The sequence below is a fragment of the Nymphaea colorata genome, chromosome 4 (assembly GCF_008831285.2).
Source record: "Nymphaea colorata isolate Beijing-Zhang1983 chromosome 4, ASM883128v2, whole genome shotgun sequence".
NCBI classification, from domain to species: Eukaryota; Viridiplantae; Streptophyta; class Magnoliopsida; order Nymphaeales; family Nymphaeaceae; genus Nymphaea; species Nymphaea colorata.
The window spans coordinates 21,416,324-21,422,566 of record NC_045141.1 but is presented as its reverse complement, the minus strand read 5'-3'; positions in this window follow the sequence as shown (position 1 = coordinate 21,422,566).

The following is a 6,243-nucleotide window of genomic DNA, read 5'->3' as shown; positions in this document are numbered from 1 at the left end:
CAATGAAAATCTTGTCGGGAGTAATTCCCATTGTATTATCCCTTTTGCAATTAACAGATGCCCAAAGCACTTCACCCAACTTGTTGAGGGTTTGATTTTGTTCTTCAAACCCAACGATCAAATATCATAAGCAAACGTCACTCTTGCAGTCAATCGTGCACCAGCGGAGCCTTGGGTGTTAAAGCTTGACTCGTTTGGAATGAATGGATCATTCGTGTCTTAATGAGCTCGGTCGAGTTGAACTTATTTTTTTGAAGCTCGAGCCAAGTTTAAGCCAATTAAGTTTTGAAACATCAAGTGTGGGGTAACTTCGTTGAGAGGTAGAATAGAAACTCAAACTCATAGATTCGTTTTTTAAAAAGCTTAAATTGTAAGTTAATGTGAAAAACAAAACGACACACCCCATAGTGAGGAAAGCATATCAAACATATATATATATTTTTCATATGTCTAAAGTTTTGTTTTTCCCAAAAAGAAAAATGAACTGTAGTTTGATTCTTTCTAAGATTTCCTTCTCTGATCTTGCTAACGTAATGCAAATACATGTGCCCAACACATGATTAAGACCAACTTTGCATGGTTATTATACACAAACAAGTAACTGTGTGAAACAATCCTGGCCCGTTCCAATCCTTTCATACGTGAAGAGTCTTCACTCTTGTCATAGGCGAAGGCTAAGCCACGGTTGTTCTAGCTGTGGATCGACTCCAATCTCAGGCCTAACTCTTCGACCCTCTTTTTCCAAGTGAATTAGTGTCTAAGCTTGTTCAAAAAGTCAATTAGGCAAAGTTTGAGTTTTCTCCTTGCTTTCGTTTCTGTTTAATTAGGAGGTTCGTGATTCATTGGACGGCAAAAAGAAAAGTAAAGCATGATTAAAAAGAAAGTTTCATTGATCTCAATCTTTTTCCTTTTGGTGGGGACTGTAAGAATGGGCGAGATCTGAGCCTACCAGATTATGCAGGCAGGTCGGATTTCAAGCTCTGGACAGGCTTCAATCCGAAGGTCATATCCACCTGCTCAAGTGGTTGATATCTTCAAGTTTGATGAGCTCATGACTTCAATGTTCAATTAGGTGCTTCTTTTGGCACAAACCAATACGAGTTTGCATAACAAGTTTGTCTCCAAGGGGGAGAGAGAGAGAGGAAGCAAACTCTGAAAATGGTTCATGTTTCTTTCAGTTCATAGGGCAAAAAATATTGCTGGTTAAAGAAAAGTGCAGACGTTAATGGCTAGATAGTGGAAAAGTTGTTGAGCATAAGGTTTTGATGAAGATGGAAAGCTTTAATTATCTACCTGCAGCCCTTGACATGATCGCTACCAATTTATAGCCACCTTTCTTTTTTAATAGAAGTTACTTGCTTGCTTAAAAGCATCAGTCTATGCACTCACTCGCTTTTGTTTTCATGACTAGAGATTCACACCCTATGGCTTGTAAAATGAGACTTCGAGCCCCCCTCCGCCCATTCTCCCGTTCCGGGGACCTAGGTTGCATAGGAGCCTAGGTGGGTGGTAGGCCTCCTTTAGCTTCACGGCACAGTTTAGAGGAGTAGCACCTACATCGATAAAGAGTTGATGTACTATCTATGACCTCCACCCCAACCAGTTATGCTACACCCCTTGAGCATATGCATTTACTCAAAATAAAACGATCAATTTAAACCTGCCATTTACATTAACATGAAATGAGTGTTACCACTAACTGTGCATTTATAACCCAAAAATTTTCCTTAGTTGTTAGAAACCCAAGATCGATGCTCCTAATGACTGCTGCAGATAGAGGATGAGTGAAGAGAAATAGAGACTCTTTCAATGGGAAAGAGAGTGTGTAAATGGATTTTTACCGTGAGAAATGGAAAATATGATACTAAACGTGCATCTCCCACGCCGAAAAGTTCTTAACAGGCCTCCAAAAACATGAGTTTTTTCCTCGTTCAATAAAGCCAAACACCAAACAGTTGGGAAATTATACTTCAGATTTTCAATCCTTCACCCCAAAAACGTCCCTCTATTATGAATATAAAAGCCCATTATGAAAGTTTCAAGAGTTTCACTGTCAATAGTAAGTTTACTAATTTATGCTGCGGCCTTTCAAGGAAGTTGCAGATTGGATGCCATGGAAAGGGTTAGGCATCATCAGATCTGGGGCTTGAGTTGAAAATTTTGGTTATTGAATCCGATCGTATTTATTTCCATCCTGGATGTGAATAAAGCAAATAACATAATCATGGCAGCGGTAGATGAAGTGGAACTCATCATGCAAAGTGAAAGATTGCTTCACCTTGGATGGATTTATCTGGCACTCCCATTAACGTTTTAAGACAGGAAGACCTCTTTTTAGCCAAACAAAATGAACTTTTAGAAAACTTAGTTTCTTGCACTTTGTGTGAAGAAATTATTCTTGATTACAAAAATTTGCAACAAGAGATGTTCATAGGAAAAATTTTCTGCCGATGAAGGTATTGACGGAGTGAAATAGCAGGGCTTTCTGTTTCTCTCTCTCTCTCTTTCTCTGAGAAAATAATACCAATGTCTTCTTTTTTTCCGGATTCTTTTAGCTGTTTCAACAGTATGGGTGGACGGCCGTGAAGGATACGTCTCGGCTGTCCCTTTGTCCTTTACATCTCCTTTGTTCTTTCGTCTCCTCATCTAAGTCATGTCTAGACGACTCTTGATTGATGATGGTGACTACTGCAACCATTATTGCTTAAAAAAGTATGAAACAACCACCGTAATTATGGTCGCTCTCTCTGTCTCTCTGTGTGTGTGTGTGGATTTGGTAAAAGGCAACTCATTTTCATTTGATGTGAAATCTTGATTTGTTGCCACCCAAGAGGACACGTAGCTTCAGTCTGGTCTCCTTTGCAATGTTGTTACTAACTAATGCTTGTGTGTATCGTCAATATTGCCCATGCACGTTAGAATACCAAAAAATAAAACACAGTGTGATTATGGATATTGTCTCTAAATCCAACGATTAAACAATAGACATAGTTACATTATATTTTCACCAAACAACAACATTAACATGGATTCAAGAACACATTGTTTTTCGTACCAAACACTCCCTCGGTAGATAAGACCAAAAAAAAAAAGAGTTCCTCATTGTTCTGCCAAATTAATGGAACTGCAATGTGCTATTTCTTCACGACAAATGCTCTCCTAGTATATCAGCAGACATAAAGCTTATATCAGCCAATTATATTAACAGAACATACATTAAATCATTTATTATGGTTGATAAGGTCCAACACAGGCCGATGCACATCCACGATAAGCAGATATGTTTTCCAGTAAGAGACTGGATCCAATAATTGGAACACTGCTTTATAATTACGAACTGTTCCTTGTAGGCAGGCTTCCTTTTCCTGAACAAGCTTACCGTGGAAGGGATTAAAAAGAAAAGTTCATGTTAAAAGAACGGTAGCGAGGATGGTTAGTGTTACATCGTCCAAAACATGATAATGGTAAAAAAGATCAATTGATTTCTTGATCGGAAAGGATGTTCTTCAAGCTCTTAAGATTTAGCAGTTGCCCACCAAATAATTCAAGCTTTTGACGCTTGGTGATCATAGGGTCACTCCTAGTTATTACCAATCACGGGCTTCGGGAAAAAATCACTCATGGACTTGCAAAACAAGAAGCTGCACTTTCCTTTGTTTTCGGCTTCGTTCTCTCTCTCAGCTAGTTCTTCTGCTCTCTTGTTTATTATTTTTCGTTTTTTTTTTTTCACTTCACATCTGTTACAGCTTAGGATCTGCAGATCTTAAAGATGAAAAAGAAAACTTCAAATTTCAATTCTATTTGAAACTGGTTTCACTTGTTTGAAATTATCTTTCTCAATCATGAAATTAGCGGCTAGCTAGCGATGAATTCTCCCCATAAAAATAATGATTCTTCATCCCTCAGCCTCATGAAAGTGGGACGCTAGAATGACACATGCAAATTGTACCAAATAGGCACAACCACTTTCTTATGGATCTGTGTTCATATTAGTAATGAAGGTGGAACTTTCTCTTCTTCATTCATGCACCAAACACTTTAGGCGTCACCCGCTTCTTTGAAAGGTACCTGCTTTAGGACCACAAAACTTAAAAAAACTACCCTTATCGTGTAGCCATCTTTACATGAGCTTAATGTGCACTACCTTGGGGTTGATAAGTTACACCCGGGGAGGTTTTATTTACCACCTCCAGGGTCCAAAACATTCAGATCCAAGTAGAAATCCTTATCAATGAATCGCCTGATTCCTCATTCTTCCAGCAGAACTTGAAAGGGCTTCGAAATCTGGTTCCTTTCGTTTTTCTCTCTGTTTCTTCTCCAAAGTCTGACCTCGTAGAATTTGATCTACCTTCTCATCGACTGAAGGGTAAACACCAATTAGATTGGTTATTTTGGGTCAAAGTACTATGAGAAATTTTTAGTTGTTTTCCTCCTCTATTTATATTCTACAAGTACAGCATTTGAATCAATCCTGTTACATGAACCGAAACGATTACCTTTCAATTTTTTAAAGATGGAGGGAGAAAAGGGAACGTGAAAATCATTTTGCATTCCAATGGTTTATCATGAGGCATGTTGAAAAAGGAAATCATTTTATGAAATCACTTATACATTAAAGTTGAAGTTAAACAATCAAATACCAACATAGGAATTTACAAGATCCAAGTTGATCAGCTTCATGGAAGCCAACAAACGAGGATTGCTTAGACATGCCTTGAGTTCAAAACCAACAAGGGGCATCCTTTCCAGCTGGATTAAAGTATTACCAATTCACAGTTTGTAACGAGCGGACTTGGATATAGAAGTGCAGTTGGTCAAGAACGGGGTTCGAAAGGATGTTCCCCGGCCAAAACAATTTCATGTATATGTCGGACAATTGATGCATCTCCTTGAAGCTCAAGGATGTGAAGACAAAAGCGGTTGTTTGAAAGTGAAACTCCGCTTTAGCAAGCTCTTTCACATGGCATGGGTCCATCGATTTAACACTTAGCCATTTACAACCTACCCAAGGAAGCGGGATCATTACGCAAGTTCCACTGTAGCGCAACTTCCCCACTAAAAATCCAGAATCTCTTCAACCGAAAAAAGAATTGATTATTTACGCTACATTTGTATTCATTTGTCCAAGCAGAGCATGATCTGTAAAGCTTGAACTTAGGCAGCTAGGAATGCAGCTTAATGTACATGAATTTACCTGAATGCATCTGTATGGTTATTTTAAAAAAATCCAAGGTACGGATAGGAAACAGGAACTGTTTCTTGTAGCTTGGTTCGTCAACCAGTAATGCAATCATTTCTATGCCTTTTCACATTACAGACTCAAGGGTATGAGCTACAATACACAAGTTTAAAATTCAAATTTCATTTCTGAAAGCTTTGAGGCAAAGTATTCGAGTTCGCAGCTGAGCCAATTATATGTAATATGAAATTTGCTTATCAGGGTACCGAGGAAGATTTGACAAAAGTGGTAAAGCGAAACACACGAAGACTCGGTGCATCGACAAGTTTTGGTAAAGAATGGGCAGGGGACCTTCTGCGGGCAGATAAGATGAAGAGATGATTTTGGAACCTGAGCATTGAACTGTTCCAATGAACTATTTCTCCGGAATGCTTTGGAGAAAGAATCATGCCAGTTAATGAGAAAAAGATTAAAAGGACCAGAAGCAACTGCACAGATGGATTTTCTTGGGAACTTCACCAGCCGTTTTCGTTCTCTCAAGATTGACTTCTAAAATCACAAAGAAGTTTGGATCACTTTAAGAACGATTCAGGGCACAATACTAAAATAAGGAGTTCCTGCATTGGGCATCTAGGAACTAGAAATGTGAAAGATGAGAATAAGGAAGCTAGTTCCTATCAGGCAAAGCCAGAAATGAGCAGTAATACTTGAGTTTTAGATTTTTTAGGGGCAGCAATATGTAAATAAGTAGCCATGAGGTACCAATGTAAAACAGGCATTTATTTGTGGGTCTGTGTGGGCAACTGCCTACACAAGCCTCACCTGCCTCTACCACTCGTTCCTATTATACCAAAAACCAAGGCTGGCCAAAGGCATAAGAGGAAAGATGTGCATCTGATCTTGCAGAATGATCTGAAAACCCAAGCCGAAAATACATTTAAGATGCTAATTTGCTAACTAACAATTAGAACTTAGGTATTAATGACTCAATATTCCTATAAAAATATCTTAAACATTTTCTTATTAAACTATGGAGCAGAAATCCTCAATAAAACTCCTATTAG